Below are 21382 nucleotides of genomic sequence, written 5' to 3' on the forward strand. Positions count from 1 at the left end.
ATATAATGGCTTGATAAATAAAATGGGCAACAAAGGGTTGAAACCGTCCAGCTCCACAAGGGCCACAATGAATTCGACTTTCCAAACGTGTTTGGAAAGCAATTAAATTCCTCTATCCAAAAACGTGAGCTCCTTTTTAGAAAAGATTAAATATTCAATTCAACTTTCCAAAAATTCTTGATGCTATCTTGAATTTCCTTCTTTGAATCAATTTGCAAACTTGCCTAAAAGAAAATCCAACGAATTTGGAGCAATCAATGTTTGTCAAAATGTTTTTCTTTTTGAAGCATTTACTCTACTATTTCAACCTTCCTAAAACTACCACTAAAACGTCTAAAACTAACTCCCCTAATACAATGTATCTAGACACACTAAAAACACTTGCCTAAATTCTAAAACTTACCACAATGCTACAAATACCAAAAGTAGCCTAGAGCTCGACTGGAGCTCTAATGGCTGCCGCCCCACCTTGGGGAAAAAGAATACCTAAAACTGAATTAAAATCAAAATGACAAAGAACAAGTTACACTAAGACTATCATGAAAATCATGCATCTAAATTTATAGCCAACTAGAACTAACAACCTAAACTATCGAAAATCAATTTCAAAAACAAGATCTAAACTATCATAGCATGAAGAACTAAAAAGACAAGAATTTCCACTATAACAATTTATGAAAGACCCTACCAAGAACGGACGACACCACAACTAGGAAACGATAACCTTGATTTTTATATTTTCAATAACAATCAACACCCAAAACACAAAATGACTAAAACAATATTTAGACTAATCCTAAGCTAATGATATTGACCAACATGGATTTGATGAGACTGTTAAACTGCAACACATACAGCAACACACACGAATTACTCAATCTAAACACACGCACTTAACACAAAGGAACTCCTAATTCAAAGAGGGTTCGAAAGACAAATCACACGACAACATAGACTCAAACCCACATGAATCTTCAGCAAACTCAACTTGAATATAATTTAAATGCGGTCTGCTAACCCAGTTTTTCTGCAAAAACTGATCAAAGGCTCAAACTCAAAATGAACCAAGATCGGCTAGAATGGATCTAGCCGATTTATTGGTTTTCAATAAAAACGTTCTTTGATCCAGCCCCAACGCCCAAAATAAATCAAAATAAACTTTTTAAAACAAGTTTTCTGTAAAAAGACATTGTAGAACACGCTGTAAACAAAAATAAACAAATCGGCTAGAACAACCTCTAGCCGATTTACATGTTTTGCATAAAAACAATAAAAATCGATCCTTGAATCATGAAACAACACCTAGATCTAATGTGCTGGTCGGTGCACGAATGCTATACTAAGGTTGAAACACGAAAAATACAGCAAACACACAGAAAAGAAAACACGAAAACAAGCACACACGATTTGGGTTTTAGCTAGAAGAAAAGGGAGAAGAAGATCTACCTCTAGGGCGATCCGACGATCGTGGGGAAGAAGAGAGCGGACAATGGCCTTGGATTGACGTCCCGAACGGTTCGAGAATGCTGGAATGTCACCACGAACAGGATATCTACAGCTGCAACACGTTGGAGATCCACCGAAGATGGAACGGGTGCCGATTCGCGATCGGAGGGCTTAGAAAACCGGATGGAGGTAGGGCCGGCTCATCTTGTTGGGGTGTTTCGCACTTCCAAGCAAGATTAATGGTCTCCACCTCTGCTACACCTGCAAAAACACAGCAAATGGTGAGAAAACGCAGCAAGGATACTAAAGAAACGAAAAAGAATGGAAAGAGAGATAGAGTAATGCTTGATTTCCAAGCAAAAACCCAATTTTCGATGGAAATGAAGTGGGATGAGAGGTTGGAAGGTGCTGGAGCTAGAATCACTGTAGGAGGCGCCAATCCCAATGCCAAAGACGCCTAGGGTTTGCTGAAAACTATAATTTATACTTTTGATAGTTTTCAGAAACAAGGTTATAAAAAAATATTTTACTAGGCGCCACTTTCTGAGGGGTTTTCTGCAAAACTTTTTGAAATGGGTATGGATATGTGAGTGGGTTGGATTTTGGGCTTTTTAAGAATTGATCCAAGGTCAAATTGACCTAATTGGGTCGGATATGGATCCAATTCACCTCGAAATCCGTGCCCAAACACTGAAATAGCCATAACTCTCTCATTTTAACTCTGATTTTTCTGAAATTCGAACCATAGCCCCTTACTATCAAAACACATCTAAACATGGGTTTAAAACCTTAAACTTGATACAAAATGCATGAAAAACGTGTTTACATGATGTGCATTTCATGCGTCATCAAATACCCCCATGCTTGAATGTTTGTTAGTCCCTTAACAAACCCTAATTATGATATGCAACGAAGACAAGAAATGCTAAGTATGAATGCATAATACTAACTCACTTTCGTAGGAATCACGATTGCATTTAGCGTATGCAACAAGCCCTTTAAACCCCTAATTTACACTAGTGGACGAGTAAGGTCTCGTGAGGGTTTGCAGCAATGCTACCCACAAACATCAATGAAATGCGAGGATGATCTTTCAAAAATATTAGGCTTTTAAAAATACAGTTGTAATACATATTTCATGTAATTGACATTCTCAAAACAAGTTTAAAAATCTCATGCCACCACAGTAAAAATTCTTTTCCTTCACTTTTCTAATATTGTAGCTAGTTCATGATTTTTCTCTGAAAGTCAAGTATTCTCATGTTTTACTCATTTATTCTCACTTGTATATTTTCTGCACAGTAATACACATTTATGCCTAAGCAATGAAAAATTTCTCATTCAGCACATCCTTTTCTTTCATTTCCACTCTTTTTTCAACTTTTGATCTCTTGCTCATTCTTCTCATATGAGCACTATTTCGAATAGTCAGTTTTCGTGACCCGTGTAGCGAGCTTTGGGTCAGTGACTCCCAAGTCGGCCGACCTTAGGGCACTAGATACAGAGTATCCCTCGGACTTAATTGCTCGAGTCACTAAACCTTCTATTCTAATAGTTTACGTATAGTCTTCCTCTCGTCATGTGCAATGTCTCTATCTCTTAGGCTTTCTATTCAGTCCATGTAACAAGCTTTCAAACCAGTGACTCCCAAACCAGTTGGCTTTGGGGCACCAGGTGTAAAACACCCTTCAGATTCTACTTACTCGAACTACAAAGGCCACAGATATCGATTTAGACAAGAAGATGATCTCCTTCGTTATCCTTTTCGTTAAGATACTCAAACACTTCATCTCGTGTCTGAGTTCTACTACTAGGATTCACGAAGACATCAACAACTAAACGTAGCTCTATTCTTTTAAACTCATTTTTCAAACACATCTTTCCATTGCTTATTTCTTTCAGAAAACATATTGTGCATACTTATACTAAAGTGATTCAAAATTTTCGAACAGTCAAATACTATCTTTTCTTTGAATTTTCTCATGAATAACTACTCTATTTGACTCAGTTCAGAAAATAAATTTTTTTATGGGGCTTAAAAATTTATAAACTGTTAGATTATGCTAAAAACAATCACATATGCTACACTTTGTTCTCAAATGCCTACTTTGATTACCAGTCATAAAAATTTTTTGTGTATTTTTGTGTGCATGCATCTAAACCACCCCCCCATGCTTGAATGACACTGTCCCTAGTGGCATACAAAATGAATAAACATGTAATGCAAATGCACACTAAAAGACACTAACAAAAATATGGGAGAAAGGATAGATACAACCTGATTTGCTTTGAGCTTCTGAAGTTGATTTTCATCTGATCCTTGAATTCTTTGAAAGCTCTTCTCTGTACCTGGTAATTGATATACTAATTGTTAAGTTCATCCTGCATACATCAAAACACAAATTAGCACATGTGAAATGAAATACTAAATAAATAAAAACTCTGAAATGAAAAAGAAATAATGTACATATGATACATCCCTCTGGTTGAACCCTCATGCCTTCGTGAGATGCACTATCTCACACTCACCATCTTGCAAGGCATCTGAAATGAATGGCTTCAGTCTTTGCCCATTTACCTTGAATGTACCTTGGGTCATAGGATCGAATAGTGTCACTGCTCCATGGGGAAATACTTCTTTTACAATGTACGGACCTGTCCATCTCGATCTTAACTTCCCTGGGAATAAATGTAAACGAGAATTGTATAGCCACACTTTCTGATCTGGCTCAAACACTTTTCTAACAATATGCTTATCATGAAATGCTTTTGTGCGAGCTTTGTATAATTTGGCATTCTCATATGCATCATTCCTGAGTTCTTCTAATTCTGAGAGCTGCAGTGCTCTCTCTTTGCCAGCCTGGGTGAGGTCAAAATTCAATTTCTTGATAGCCCAGTACGCTCTATGCTCTAGCTCGACAGGAAGATGGCATGCTTTCCCGAATACAAGGCGATACGGGGACATGCCAATGGGAGTCTTAAATGCAGTTCTATATGCCCAAAGTGCATCATCTAAGCGCTGGGACCAATCCTTGCGGTCCGGACGAACTGTCTTTTCTAAAATTCGCTTAATCTCCCTATTGGACACTTCAACCTGTCCACTAGTCTGCGGATGATATGGAGTGGTGAATCTATGATTGACAGAATATCTTCTCAACAGAGAAGCTATTTGTATATTCCTAAAATGCTTGCCACCATCGCTAATCATCGCACGTGGCACCCCAAAACGACTGAAAATGTTGTGCTTAATGAACTTAAGCACTACTCTATGATCATTGGTCTTGGTTGCCACAGCCTCGACCCACTTGGACACATAATCAACCGCCACCAGAATGTATAAATTTCCGAATGAAGGCGGAAATGGTCCCATGAAATCAATGCCCCAAACATCAAAAATCTCGACTATCAAAATCGGAAGCAAGGGAATCATGTCCCTCTTGGACATGTTCCCAATCTGCTGACATCGCAGGCATCGCCTACAGAACTCATGCGCGTCCTTGTGGAGTGTGGGCTAATAAAATCCTGACTGCAAAACCTTTGCAGCCGTCTTCCTACTACTAAAATGCCCTCCACAGGCTAACGAATGGGAAAAATTCAGAATGGACTGGTACTCTTCCTCCGGAACACATCTCCTAATGATCTGGTCTGCACAGTATTTGAACAACTCTGGTTCATCCCAATAATAGTGCCTCACCTGAGATAGGAATCTCTCACGCTCATTCTTGTTCCAATGCTCAGGTATCTGCCTCGAAACCAGATAGTTCACCATATCTGCAAACCAGGGTAACTGCGATGTACTGACTGACATGATCTGCTCGTCGGGGAAAGAATCACTGATCGGTCTCTTATCCTGCGTGGTCTCCACGATCAGTCTGGAAAGATGGTCTGCTACTATATTCTCGCTTCCCTTCTTATCTCGAATCTCGAGATCAAACTTCTGTAGTAGTAGGACCCAACGAATCAATCTCAGTTTGGTGTCTTTCTTATTCAACAAATATTTCAATGCAGAATGGTCAGAATAGACAACCACCTTCGAACCGAGTAAATAGGACCTAAATTTATCCAATGCGAAAACTACCGCAAGTAGTTCCTTCTCTGTCGTAGTATAATTCATCTGGGTATCAGATAGAGTTCTACTTGCATAGTAGATCACATAGGGTTTCCTATCGATGCGTTGTCCTAAAATAGCCCCCATAGCGTAATCCGATGCATCGCACATAATCTCAAATGGGAGAGTCCAATCTGGAGGTCTCAAAATAGGTGCAGTAATCAAGGCCTCTTTGAGAATCTCAAAGGCCTTCATACAATCCTCACCGAAAACAAAGGGCTGGTCTTTCTCCAATAACGTGCAAAGCGGTCGAGAGATTTTTCTGAAATCTTTTATGAACCGCCTATAAAATCCCGCATGCCCTAAAAATGATCGAATCTGCCTCACAGAGGTGGGTGGAGTCAAACGGAAAATGGATTCCACCTTCGCTCTGTCAACCTCAATACCACGCTTGGACACAATGTGTCCTAGCACAATCCCCTCCTGGACCATAAAATAGCTCTTTTCCCAACTCAGGACGAGATTGGTCTCCACACACCTACTCAGTACTCGAGCAAGTTTTTGGAGGCAATCTTCAAAAGAAGAACCATACACTAAAAAGTCGTCCATAAAAACTTCCATCACATCATCAATCATGTCCGAGAAGATAGCAAGCATGCACCTCTGAAAAGTAGTCGGGGCATTACAAAGCCCGAACGGCATACGTCTAAACGCGAAGGTGCCATAAGGACATGTAAATGTGGTCTTCTCCTGGTCATCAGGATGGACAGCTACCTGATTGTATCCTGAATATCCATCTAGAAAGCAGTAGTAGCTCTGTCCTGCGAGTCTCTCTAAGATCTGATCAATGAATGGCAATGGGAAATGATCTTTCTTAGTTGCCACATTCAGCTTCCTATAATCGATGCAGACTCGCCATCCTGTAGTGGTCCTCATCGGAATTCTCTCACCTTTCTCATTCTCAACCACAGTGAGTCCTGACTTCTTCGGCACAACTTGAATCGGACTGACCCACTGACTATCAGAAATAGGGTAAATGATTCCGGCATCCAACCACTTCACCACCTCTTTCTTCACCACTTCCTTCATGTTGGGATTTAGCCTTCTCTGCATATCCCTAAATGGCTTGACTTCCTCATCACAATGGATCCTATGCATGCAGAATGAAGGATCAATCCCCTTTAGATCAGCAACTCCCCATCCAATCGCGGCCTTGTGCTCTCGAAGAATAGTCAGCAATCTTTGTTCCTGCTCCTCAGTCAGCAAGGATGAGATGATCACAGGCAGAGTCTCATCATCTCCGAGGTATGCATACTTGAGTGAATCCGGTAAGGGTTTCAGCTCAAGTTTTGGAGGTGACTCGATCGAAGACTTGGCGGGGGTCTCAGCAAGTGGTGGAAGAGGCTCCCTGACCGCTCTCCAAGGTGGTCTCTCTGACGACACTCTAGACACGTCTACACTATCTACACAACTATTCTTCTCTATATGGTACAAATCTAAAGAATCCTCAGTAATGTACAACTCTGGCTGCTCCTCCACTAACTCCTGTGCAATGTCTACATGAAAGCAGTCCATGTCTCCTGCTGGTCCCATCGCGGCATTGAAAATATTCAGCTTTACCTTTCGATTGCCGAATGAGAGATCCATGGCTCTGGTCCTACAGTTGATGCACGCATTGGCAGTCGCCAAGAATGGTCTGCCTAAAATAATCGGAGTCTGGTGCTGGCTATCCACTCCTTCCATATCAAGAATAATGAAATCGACTGGAAAATAAAAGTCATCCACCTTAACTAGCACGTCCTCCAAGACACCTCTCGGTACCTTGACTGAACGATCTGCCAGCTGCAGTGTAATCGGAGTCGATCTCATCTCACCTAGCCCGAAAGAATCGAAGAAATATCTGGGCAGAATGTTTACGCTTGCTCCAAGATCGAGCAATGCTCGTTCTATCCGGATGTTCCCTATAGTACAAGCAATGATAGGGGCTCCAGGGTCCTTGAGCTTTGGTGGTGTCTGATGCTGAAGTACTGAACTCACCTGCTCAGTCAGATGGACCCTGTTAGGAACTCGCTCTCTAGATTTACGCTTTTGCGTACATAGTTCCTTCAGGAATTTGGCATATGCCGGCACCTGCTGAATAGCATCGAGCAAAGGTAGGTTGATTTGCACATGCTTGAAGATGTCAAGCATGTCCTAGATCTTCGCACCTTGCTTCCCTCTATAACCAGGAGACTCTAATGCTTTGGGATAGGGTGGTGGGGGAATATACTCTGTTGGCTCCTCCTCTTTGTGAGAAGGCTCACTCCTATCCTTCTTCTTCTTCTCTGAGGATGAAGATGATGAAGCTGATGAAGGTGATGATGGGGATGGGGATGATGATGATTGAGCCGACGTAGGTGAAACAATGGTCTCTGGCTCCTTTATCCTCTCTCTACTCTCTCGCTCTCGGCTCTCGACGTGATACTCACGTCCACTCCTCAAGGCCATAACTGATTTAGCCTGCTGCTGTGTCTCAGTATGAAATAGGCCTCCAGTCATCTGGTCCTTACCCTTCGGGTTCATGACAGCCTGACTCGGCAATGTACCCTCGGGTCTCCTACTAATAGCCTCAGCTAACTGTCCCATTTGCGACTCTAACTTCGCAATGGACTGCGTATGCAAGCTCAAAATCTGGCTACACTTCTCGAAGGCGTTCTGATTAGAGGTTTTCACCTCTTGGAATGCCTGGAGAAGTCTCTCCTCAAAAGATGTCTGCGGGGTAGACTCCTGCTGAATCGGGGAAGGAACTGAAGAGGAAGAAGACTGAGCATAGTTCGGTCTTTGAAATGACTGAGTAAAAGATGATTACCGAACTGGCTGAGAGGATGTAGGCATCTGCATGGAAGACTGTGGATTCTTCCATGAAAAATTGGGATGGTTACACCAACCCGGATTGTATGTCGATGAAAATGGGTTATTCGGCGGTCTGACGTAACCCTGAACTGCCTGAACTTGTTCTTGAACAAATTCAGGGTACTGAGCTGCCGAAGGGCACTCAGTGATCTCATGTGCCGGACTGGCACAAAGAGTACACACCTGCTGTGTGGTGGATGGTCCTGAAAGAAGCTGGTCCAACTTCTGAGCAATCATGTCTACCTTGCACTGTAGTGCAGTAGATGGACCAACTTCAAGAACACCAGCTTTCTTCTGAATGCTAGGTGTGGCTCTATCAGAATGAGAGCTCGAAGCATGGTGGAGAGAATTCTCGGCCAATGTATCAAATAGTCTCCATGCTTCGTCCTCGCTCTTCAGCATGAATGTCCCTCCACATGAAGAGTCGATCATCTGACGATTCTTGTCAGACAATCCATCATAGAAGCTCTGCACCAGTTGCCATTTCGGCACCTGATGATGGGGACATTTCCTGAGGAGATCCTTCATTCTCTCCCAGGTCTCATGAAAGCGCTCACCATCTAGCTCTGAAAAGCTAGTGATGGCTCTACGATATTGGTTCGTGCGACCAATGGGAAAGTATTTCCGAAGAAACTCCTGTTGCAACTGATCCCAGGACTCTATTTCTACAGAATCTAAGGACTTTAGCCAATACTTGGCTTTGTCCTTCAATGAAAAGGGGAATAGAGTCAACCTCAATGCATCATCATCGAAATTTTGTATCTTAACAGTAGAACAGATTTCGAGGAATTCATCTAAATGTCTGTAGGGATCCTCATGACTAAGGCCATAAAAGGATGGAAGCATTTGAATAATGCTGGCCTTAATCTCGTAATGAGGCGCTCCTACATCGGGTCTCCGAATGCAGGATGCCTGAACATAGTCCGTGGGAATGAAGTATTCCCGCAGAGGACGTGAAAGAACTGGGGGTGGAGGTGGAGGATCCATGTCAGCCATTGTTGCCGAACTTCGATGAGAATGTAAAATTCTCTCTGGGTTGTCAACAAATGTTGTCGAACTCCGCCTGTGTAGTTATACACTGCCGGTCCCAAGCCCGGATAAAGGAGGAGGGTTGCGGTAGGCCTGTGACAGCCAGCATAAAAACTGTCATATCCTATGAAAATGAACCAATATGAGAATTTCGTTGGGGCGTTCCCTACTGAGCGACGCGCTGTACTCTCTAGGCCCGGAGGCAGTGATAAATGTGCAAGGGTTGCTAGGTCGTCGCCCAGAAGCGACGCGTCACACCGGCGCCCGGGTGTGGTGTCAAATAGGCAAGGGTTCCCTCACTTTGTTGGACAGGTGGGGGTAAAGAAGTTAGTCCAAGACCATAAAATTAGGTTAGCCACTTGGAACATAGGGTCTTTAACTGGTAAGTTGGTAGAGTTAGTAGATATTATGTGTAGGAGAAAGATTGATATTTTATGTCTTCAAGAGACCAAATGGGTAGGTGAGAAAGCTAAAGTGATAGAACCTTGGGGATATAAGATTTGGTATACAGGAATAAATAGGAATAGGAATGGAGTAGGGATTGTTATGAGTCGTCAGTTTATAGATAATGTAGTTGAGGTCCGTAGGAAGGGTGATAGAATTTTACTTATTAAATTAGTATTAGGTACGGATATTATTAATATTATTAGTGTTTATGCACCTCAAGTAGGTTTAGATGATTCCATTAAGCATCAATTTTGGGAAGATTTAGATGGAGTAGTACAAGAGACATCTTATGGAGAAAAGCTTTTCATCGGCGGTGACCTTAATGGACATGTAGGCATTAGTAGGGATGGATTTGAGAATATCCATGGAGGCTATGGTATAGGAGAAAGAAATGAAAGTGGAGAAAGGATTTTAGATTTTTGTTTGTCCTATGATATGATCTTAGCAAACACTTGGTTTAGGAAGAGGGAGTCTCACCTAGTAACATTTAAAAGTGGGGTTAATACGAGTCAGATAGATTTTTTCCTACTTAGAAAGAGAGATAGGGGTTGTTGCATCGATTGTAAGGTTATACCAGGAGAAAGTGTAGCTACACAACATAGAGTCTTAATTTTAGATCTTAGAATTAGACAATGCCGCAAAAGGGATAGACATAGGATAGATCCTAGAATTAAGTGGTGGGCACTGAAAGGAGCTAAACAAGGAATGTTTGTAGAGCAGGTAGTTAAGGAAGTTGATTGGTGTCTCGAGGAGGATTCAGAATCAATGTGGAATAAGATAGCGGGTGGTATGAGAAAAGTAGCTAAGGAGGTATTGGGTGAGTCTAAAGGCGGTGCACCACTAGGTAAGGATACATCATGGTGGAACGAGGATGTCAAATTAGCTATTAAGGTTAAAAGAGAGTGTTATAGAAATCTAAGTAAGAGTCGTGATAATGAGAATTTGGAGAAGTATATGATAGCAAAGAAGGAAGCTAAAAAAGTTGTTCGAAACGCGAGGGCTAAGGTATATAAGGAGGTTTATGACAAGTTGGATACCAAAGAAGGCGAGAAGGATATTTATAGGCTTGCAAAGATGAGAGATAGGAAATCGAAGGATTTGGGTATGGTTAGATGTATCAAAGATGAAACACAAAGGGTTTTAGTCAAAGATGAGGAGATTAAGGAGAGATGGAAAGATTATTTTGATAAGCTATTTAATGATAGTCATGCTCAAGATCTTGGAGACTTCTCCATTCCTTTTCATGAGATAAATCGTGACTTCATGCGCAAGATTCAAAAGAAAGAAATTGCAGAGGCTTTGAAGAAAATGAAATCAAGAAGGGCAGTTGGCCTAGATGGTATACCTATCGAGGCTTGGAAATGCTTGGGAGAGAAAGGTTTAGAATGGTTGACAAATCTTTTTAACTTGATTTGGCGAACAAATAAGATGCCTAATGAGTGGAGGAAGAGTACTTTGGTGCCTTTATATAAGAATAAGGGTGATATACAAGATTGCACAAACTATCGTGGTATAAAACTCATGAGTCATACTATGAAACTTTGGGAGAGGGTGATTGAGTCTAGGTTGAGGAAGGTTGTCATGATATCGGAGAATCAATTTGGTTTTATGCCTGGAAGATCAACTATGGAAGCTATACATCTTCTTAGACAACTTATTGAAAGATATAGAGAGAGGAACAAAGATTTGCATATGGTTTTTATTGATTTAGAGAAGGCATATGATAGAGTACCTAGGGACGTTCTCTGGTGGACAATGATGAAGAAAGGTGTTTCTCTCAAGTACATTAGTATAATTAAAGATATGTATGAAGGAGTAGTAACCAATGTCCGCACTTGTGGAGGGGTGACAACCAATTTTCCGATAACGGTTGGGTTACATCAAGGATCTGCTTTAAGCCCTTTCCTATTTGCGATAGTGATGGATGAGCTTACGAGATCAATTCAAGAAAATGTACCGTGGTGTATGTTGTTTGCTGATGATATTGTTTTGATTGATGAGTCTAGAGCTGGGGTTAATGCTAAGTTAGAATTATGGAGACAGACATTGGAAGCTAGAGGTTTTAAGTTGAGTAAGAGTAAGACTGAATATATGGAATGTCGGTTTAGTAAGCAACGAAGTAGTGATGGGAGTGTAGTGAAGCTTGGTGAGCAAGATATACCGGTGAATGATTATTTCAAATATTTGGGATCCATCATTCAAAAGTATGGAGAAATTGATGGAGATGTAAATCATAGGATAAAGGTTGGGTGGATGAAATGGAAAAGTGCTACTGGAGTGCTGTGCGATCGTAGAATGCCATTGCGGTTGAAGGGAAAGTTTTATAGGACGACTATTAGACCCGCTTTACTATATGGTACGGAATGTTGGGCTGCCAAGAGACATCATATTCAAAAAATGAGTGTAGCTGAGATGCGGATGCTTAGATGGATGTGTGGAAATACAATAAAAGATAAGATTCGGAACGAAGAGATACGTAAGAAGGTAGGTGTTGCACCCATTGAAAATAAGATGCGAGAGAATCGTTTACGGTGGTTTGGACATATTCGGCGAAGGCCTAATGATGCTCCAGTTAGAAGGTTGGAGAAATGGGAAAATATATTAGTTAAAAGAGGTCGGGGTAGGCCTAGGAAGACTTGGATGGAGATGATAGGAAAGGATATGAATGCTTTGAACCTCACCGAGGACATGGCGTTGGATAGAAATGATTGGAGGAAAAGGATTCATGTGGAAGACCCAAAATGAATTTCTTTTTTGGTTCATATCGCTGACCCCAATTGTTTTGGGATGAAGGCGTAGTTGTTGTTGTTGTTGTTGTTGTTGTTGTTGTTGTTGTCAACAAATGGGTGTAATGAGGTTCCTAGACCTCGTCGACCCTGCATACACTGGTACTAAGACCAGATGTAAGCGAACGACCTAACTCTAAGAAATATAAACTAACACAAATACTAAAATGTAAATAAACAAATAACAGTAACTAAAAACAAACAGATATGCTATATAGCTATGTCAGAATTCTATACTAAATGATTAAGTAACAAAGTAAACTATTCTAAAATGCTAAAACAAATAAATACAGGAAATCACAAACTATGTTTTTCTAAAACCCACCTGTCTAATCGCTCCTTACAGAATGAATTTTAAGTGAATCCTAGAAAGAACAGAACGTGAATCCTATATTTACTAACTATGTTACTCCTATATTCACTTACTAATCCTACTAACTAAAAATAAAATGACTAATTAACTAACTAAAACAAATTAATAAATCAAACTCTAAGAAATAAAGTAATTAATTCGCCGTTCCCCGGCAACGGCGCCAAAATTTGGTTGATATTTTGAGATGCTCTTTTTAAAACAATTATTTTCAATAAAACTTTGGAAAATCGTCAACCAAAAATTTAAAAACCGACTTTCCACAAAGTGGTAAGTACGGGTCGAATCCTCAGGGAACAGGAATTAAACACAATATTTCTGTAAAATTTAATTTATTAATGACAAGTATCAACCTACAATTATAAAGTTAATACAACTACAAATAATCACTAAAAGAAAATTAATCAAGCAATCAGTCTTCTGCTCCACGCCAAGGGTACTTCAGTCTTTTCGCCACTTAGAGAATCTTCTCACTTGGACAATAACCCTGGACAATAAATATGCTTTTCAACCTAAAAAAATGCAGAAAAATACAAAGTTAGTTTTCTATTCTAACAATGAAAACAATAACTAAAACTATTTCTAATTGTACGAAAATTACAAAACAAATGCTATGTATCAAGCATAAATTAAATAAAATACTAAATTAATTCTAAAATTAACCAATTTAACTCTACTAATGCTGTATGATGATGATGCAACTCCTAAAATGCAGAATTTATGGAAAACAAGTCTAAATTGCCGAAACTATGAAAATTATGAAACTGCCCCTAACTAGTGTAAAATAGCATTCTGACAGGCTATCGGAAAACCACTGTTTGACAATGCAAACGAAGTCCGATTTTTCCGAAATTTGTTCTGTTCTGCAACTGACAGATTAAACAATCTGACAGCTTTTACAGAATTGAAAAACAATATCTGGAACTCCAGATATAAGCGTTTCAAAACAGGGAAAAATCAGGATATCGAAAGTCCTATAATTTAAAATCCAGAAAATGCGGTTTTCACAAAACACTTCAAAATCAGACCAAACCAACTCGGATTGAGCTGAAATTTGGTATGCATACAGTTAACACACCAATAAAGAGAATAGAAAAATAATCTTTTGAAAACTCGAAATTGTTGCACATGAAATGATGATAGTGCGACAAGACAAAAATCGAGTTTCGGATTCAATGCACTATTCACTTTATAAAGCTATTTTAAACACTAAAAATGCAATCTAACTCTAATGCAATCCTAAATGGTACTGAATGACAATTTATATGCAGCTATTAAATGCAATTATGCTAAATAACATAAGAATGAAATGCAATAGGTAAATTACGACTAAAGCTAACTTAAATACCAATTCAAATGCAACTAAGGTAATTAAAAGTACAACCTAACTATATGACTTAGCAATTACAATTAATAAGAACTGAAGACAGTTTAACTAAATGCAATGGTCCAATCAAACCTAATAAACAACTACACATTAAATACACACTAACTTCTAAAATCTAACTGAGTTGATTAAGTAAAGGACTAAACTAACTTATACTAAACTATTGTGAATTAAAACTAAAGTTAAGTAGACCACTAAAAACCAAAATGGGGCGGTTTTAATATGTGACTAGGTTCAACTAGGTTCACGCCACACCTGGCTAGGTTGACTCGACTAGACCCTGCCTAAATTAGGAATTGAAAAATAAACATCTAATGAATTAAAAATAACAAATTCAATTAATACTCACAAATCCCTACACCTAACACCTTACTATACTAATCGTAATTAAAACTTATCTAATTAGAGACTCAATCTTAATCCGAGAGTTAATGAACAATTAATCTTAAATAGGTAATTCTAAATCTAAAATATACTATTAAGTAAATGGGTATCAATGTGAGTAAATGCTCTGGAATAAATTTGGAAAACTTATACTATCCAAAAATCGTCCAATAGAGAGGAGTTATACTTTTAGAACTTGCCTTTGCTCACTTTGGAAATTTTAAAACACTCAAAACCGTCCAAGCAAATGGGATAACAGTTAATATAATGGCTTGATAAATAAAATGGGCAACAAAGGGTTGAAACCGTCCAGCTCCACAAGGGCCACAATGAATTCGACTTTCCAAACGTGTTTGGAAAGCAATTAAATTCCTCTATCCAAAAACGTGAGCTCCTTTTTAGAAAAGATTAAATATTCAATTCAACTTTCCAAAAACTCTTGATGCTATCTTGAATTTCCTTCTTTGAATCAATTTGCAAACTTGCCTAAAAGAAAATCCAACGAATTTGGAGCAATCAATGTTTGTCAAAATGTTTTTCTTTTTGAAGCATTTACTCTACTATTTCAACCTTCCTAAAACTACCACTAAAACGTCTAAAACTAACTCCCCTAATACAATGTATCTAGACACACTAAAAACACTTGCCTAAATTCTAAAACTTACCACAATGCTACAAATACCAAAAGTAGCCTAGAGCTCGACTGGAGCTCTAATGGCTGCCGCCCCACCTTGGGGAAAAAGAATACCTAAAACTGAATTAAAATCAAAATGACAAAGAACAAGTTACACTAAGACTATCATGAAAATCATGCATCTAAATTTATAGCCAACTAGAACTAACAACCTAAACTATCGAAAATCAATTTCAAAAACAAGATCTAAACTATCATAGCATGAAGAACTAAAAAGACAAGAATTTCCACTATAACAATTTATGAAAGACCCTACCAAGAACGGACGACACCACAACTAGGAAACGATAACCTTGATTTTTATATTTTCAATAACAATCAACACCCAAAACACAAAATGACTAAAACAATATTTAGACTAATCCTAAGCTAATGATATTGACCAACATGGATTTGATGAGACTGTTAAACTGCAACACATACAGCAACACACACGAATTACTCAATCTAAACACACGCACTTAACACAAAGGAACTCCTAATTCAAAGAGGGTTCGAAAGACAAATCACACGACAACATAGACTCAAACCCACATGAATCTTCAGCAAACTCAACTTGAATATAATTTAAATGCGGTCTGCTAACCCAAATTTCTGCAAAAACCGATCAAAGGCTCAAACTCAAAATGAACCAAGATCGGCTAGAATGGATCTAGCCGATTTATTGGTTTTCAATAAAAACGTTCTTTGATCCAGCCCCAACGCCCAAAATAAATCAAAATAAACTTTTTAAAACAAGTTTTCTGTAAAAAGACATTGTAGAACACGCTGTAAACAAAAATAAACAAATCGGCTAGAAGAACCTCTAGCCGATTTACACGTTTTGCATAAAAACAATAAAAATCGATCCTTGAATCATGAAACAATGAAACAACACCTAGATCTAATGTGCTGGTCGGTGCACGAATGCTATACTAAGGTTGAAACACGAAAAATACAGCAAACACACAGAAAAGAAAACACGAAAACAAGCACACACGATTTGGGTTTTAGCTAGAAGAAAAGGGAGAAGAAGATCTACCTCTAGGGCGATCCGACGATCGTGGGGAAGAAGAGAGCGGACAATGGCCTTGGATTGACGTCCCGGACGGTTCGAGAATGCTGGAATGTCACCACGAACAGGATATCTACAGCTGCAACACGTTGGAGATCCACCGAAGATGGAACGGGTGCCGATTCGCGATCGGAGGGCTTAGAAAACCGGATGGAGGTAGGGCCGGCTCATCTTGTAGGGGTGTTTCGTACTTTCAAGCAAGATTAATGGTCTCCACCTCTGCTACACCTGCAAAAACACAGCAAATGGTGAGAAAACGCAGCAAGGATACTAAAGAAACGAAAAAGAATGGAAAGAGAGATAGAGTAATGCTTGATTTCCAAGCAAAAACCCAATTTTCGATGGAAATGAAGTGGGATGAGAGGTTGGAAGGTGCTGGAGCTAGAATCACTGTAGGAGGCGCCAATCCCAATGCCAAAGACGCCTAGGGTTTGCTGAAAACTATAATTTATACTTTTGATAGTTTTCAGAAACAAGGTTATAAAAAAATATTTTACTAGGCGCCACTTTCTGAGGGGTTTTCTGCAAAACTTTTTGAAATGGGTATGGATATGTGAGTGGGTTGGATTTTGGGCTTTTTAAGAATTGATCCAAGGTCAAATTGACCTAATTGGGTCGGATATGGATCCGATTCACCTTGAAATCCGTGCCCAAACACTGAAATAGCCATAACTCTCTCATTTTAACTCCGATTTTTCTGAAATTCGAACCATAGCCCCTTACTATCAAAACACATCTAAACATGGGTTTAAAACCTTAAACTTGATACAAAATGCATGAAAAACGTGTTTACATGATGTGCATTTCATGCATCATCAGTGACCTGGAGTGGCGGGTGACTGTTGTGAGCCACGACAGTAGTGAGCTAATGTTGAAGAGCTCACAGCAGAGGTACATTCGCTACAACGAAGAGAAGTTGAAGTTAGGGCTGGACCAGGTGTTACTGCTGTGGAAGCAGTGATGAAGTGCACAATTTATGAGTAACAGCAAGGGGATTGAACAATGGGAGTCCGGAAGTAGATTTTTGCAGATTTGGTTATAGACAAAATGCCATGGAAGACCAACTTCATGGGTCTTAGTCTCTATTAAACAACAATCCTGCTATATATTCTTTATTTGAGGACTCTTTAACCATCAAGACCATGGCCATTATGGGATTCCATGTACATCAGATGGATTTAAATCTAAAGAAAGGGGAAGTAAAGAAATTGGGACTTTAACTTATTCAGATTTACATATCACACTTATAAATTCAATGAAAAGAGCACAATAAGACAGCTAATGTTGCAACCAACTTTCCAAAATGTAGGGTGATTTGAATAAGAGGCTTCATTTAATCAAATTGTATCACTAGTGTTTCACTATAGGAATTAACGAATTCAAAATTTCAAACTGACAGAAATTTAATGATTAATGACTATCTTCTAATCAACCAACCAGCAGAAATCTAAAACCTAGACGTCACTGATCTCCAGAGGATATTTCAATCAGAACAGGATCAGCTATATTTGTTCCAAACAGAACCAAACTGATGTTATGAAGTCAAATAGCAAACACATGGCAGCAATCATATGACTGGAATTGATCCAGGGATCGAATCCAAGTCTGAATGAGCATTCTATCAATATAAGCACAATCTGGATGGAGATTACGCAAATTCACTGGGAAAATGGAAAAAGAAAGATGTGCAGGAAAACCAAACGTCTGTTACTCCAGTTGTTTTGATGGTGAAGAGTACCATTGTCTCTTTTCAGTGGTTAAAACCCCTTGAATCTGCGAGACCGGATATACTTCAGCTTGTTATGCTCACCCCACTAATAATGTTCTACTGAGCTAACCTACGCAGACATATTTTTTTTTTTATTCCAGGAATTCAACACAGATAAAAACTCAATTAACACCCAGACTTCAATGGTTTTCATTATGGCAATCACAAAAAAAAAGAAAAAAAATTTCAGCGGCTGTCATGGAATTGTATTCCCATTCCACGACCCATCCACAAGATTTAGGCAATTAAGAAAAAAAAAAATAAATGCTGAAAGGGGAGCGTCGTACCTGCTGTAGATCAGCACTATCTGTAGATCACCGACAGCCCAAAAAAAAATGATGGATATCGATAACCAGACTCCCCCGAAACAGCTGAGAAACCCACGGATGAGAGGGTACTAGATATGATAATGAGATTACCCCTGCAAAAGAAACTGAAGACGTATCAGTTTTGAATCAGAATCTACGGTTATCAGTTATCGATCCTAAATCAGCCGTTGCCGCAATCGGCTGTCGGCAAAGATCATTGAGATAACTGTTCCGGGACTGCGAAATTAGGTGAGCAGAACTCCACTGGTTGCGTCGGTCTAGCTGGAGGGCGGTATATCCAAATTCACGATCATACTTACAGCAGGAATTTCTGAATTGAGGTAACGCAGAACCTTTCTTTGACCAGACCGCATGGGTGACTAACACCAAAGCATACAAATGTCATAATAAGTTATGAATTCAGCGTTGAGATCATCATACAGGAAGCAATGAAAAACGCAGGCATATGGTTGAAGTCACCAGACATAAACGTAGATGAACAGAACTTTCCAGCAAAAGAAATGTTTACAACCGATTTCGTAACCAGATCATCTTTGAACCAGAGATGTTGGAGAGGCATCATGCAATGAATATTTTCCCAGGAAAGATCTGCTTGATCAGGAGGGCAAATATCTTTTGGGATCAAAGGTGCTTAGATTAACTGCATTTTTTTTTAGAACTTACTCACACATTGGGGTAAGAACACCCTGACTTTCTGAATTTAAGCTCCAGAGTTATAAATACTCAACATATACCCTGATAAAGTAAGATAGTGGAGACAATACAATGGATGATAACAATCAACACAGCCTCTGATGCAAAGTAAGCTAATGAGCAAACACTTGAGATTGCGGGAAGCATCTAATAACATTCACAAATTTGCAACAGACGATCAGGACCCAATGTTCAAGCCTAGGCGTCGCATAGAGTCAATACTACTGTTGTGCTAGCATTGGTACAAAATGACCTAAAATGATATAGACAGGTTAATAGCGGTCAAAAGATGTGGATCAACAGCATGAATGAGGGAAAACAGAGAGAGAACATTTGGCAAATGAGGCGGCGAAGTTAAATGGACAAGATAAAAATGGGTGATGCTAAATAAGAATGCCATATCTAGTGAAATCTAGGTGTAATAACATAAAAAAAAATGGAAACAGATAACCGAAATGGTAGAAATCGGAATTATCCTGAGAATTAGTAGGTAGGTTAAATTGGGATTCATGTGCATCTTATCGAATTATTGACTCCAGGAATCATGAGCTAAATCATAAACAAAACCGAGATACAAAAGAGGTGTTTGGAACAGGATCGTTCCTCTTGATTTTGCTTATCCATAACTCGGTTTGTTATATGCAAACCGATGTTATGGAGAGTGCTTTTACAAACTCAAAATAGGGAAATAAATGAAATAGAAAAAAAAAAAGAAAATAACAAAAGAGCAAGGAAGAAAGGAGGGGAAACAGATCAAAATGGAGGAAAATACAGCAAGGGAAATGGATGATGCGAAAAGTAAAAGAAAGAAGGGGGATGATTCTCACCTTAAATCGATCGAGACTCGAGATCAGGAAGAGGATTTCTTCTGTTTGCTAATACTGAGTTGGGTGTCGATCCTTTAGAAAGGGGAAAGCAAATTGAGAGATCAAGACCGGACGTGGGGGTGTAACGAAGCTTTTGCTTTTTGAGTCCCTGGTGTCTGGTGATGGAAGTTGATCTTCCCCCCCTTCTTTTTTTGTTGGGGCTAACCCAAGGCGCCTTAGCCGGTAGCTGCAAAGGGTTAAGAGAAAAGGGCACCCTGCGATGTGCTTTCCTTTAGAAATCCGAGGAAGAAGAGAAAGCTGGATCGGATGAAATTTCTTCTTTAGGCTATGCAGATTTGAGCCTATTAGCTGCCTTTTGCTGTAATGGAGGCTGCTTCAGTCGACCCGGGAAAAGATCAAAGGAAAAAGAAATGGGAGCAGAAGGAGGGAGAAGGTGATTCTGAAGGGTTATTCCAGAAAAAGGATTAGATGGATGCCAAAGACAGGGAATGGATATTCGGAAGAAAAGAAAAAAAATGGATCCCCTCTCAAAGGGGTTCGAGGTCTCTTCTTAAGGAGGGCGTGGAGGGTTTTCCGTTGCAGATGGAGGGCCGATGGTTGTTCGTCTATGGAAGCAACAGGGGATCGGAGGGTTGAGCTTGATGTTGCACATGGGGCTGGCGGGGAGAGGAAGAAGGCCTGCGAGGCCGTTGAAGATGAACGGAGGAGGCCCCTGGCCATGGCGATCGAGGGCGGAGGATGAGGAAGGCGGTTCTACGAAGAGGGATCAAGGGAGGCCATGGAGGGAGAGAAAGCGGCGGCCGATGGAGGAAGGCGAGTTAGGGTTTTCAAAACCCTAACTCGACCCTTAAACCTTAAAAATTAGTTTTTCCAAAAAGGGCCTCCTTTTTCAAGATTTTCCAAAAAGATGGTCAAAGGTGAGTTTTCCGGCAAAAATCTTTTAAAATCGCATAGTTTTTCCTGATCTCTTCGGTTTTTTGCATGATTTTTTCATTTTTTTGTATTTTTGGAACAGAATCTAAGTTTTTTACATGAAAGCAAAGATTAAACGCTAATTTTTTTGTATTTTTCTAAGAAATATTTACAAAAGTATTTTTCTGAGAAATATTTACAAAAGTATTTTTCTAAGAATTTCAGACCATTTCGGGGAAATTTCTTCAGAAGAAAAGGGTTTTGGACCCAAGTTTTTGAGAAAACATTCGAGTTTTAAACCTCAATTCGAGGACTA

The 21382-nt window shown here is 39.5% G+C and overlaps 1 non-coding gene across 1 annotated transcript; it reads left to right on the forward strand.

Moving 5' to 3' along the window:
- Positions 1 to 8876: 8876 nt before the first annotated feature.
- Positions 8877 to 8979, forward strand: LOC149840234 (small nucleolar RNA R71). The gene has a single exon (XR_016431728.1). It is a non-coding gene; the product is annotated as a small nucleolar RNA R71 (small nucleolar RNA).
- Positions 8980 to 21382: the final 12403 nt, after the last annotated feature.

The sequence above is a fragment of the Nuphar pumila genome, chromosome 4 (genome assembly GCF_984573655.1).
Source record: "Nuphar pumila chromosome 4, dmNupPumi1.hap1.1, whole genome shotgun sequence".
Classification (NCBI taxonomy): Eukaryota; Viridiplantae; Streptophyta; class Magnoliopsida; order Nymphaeales; family Nymphaeaceae; genus Nuphar; species Nuphar pumila.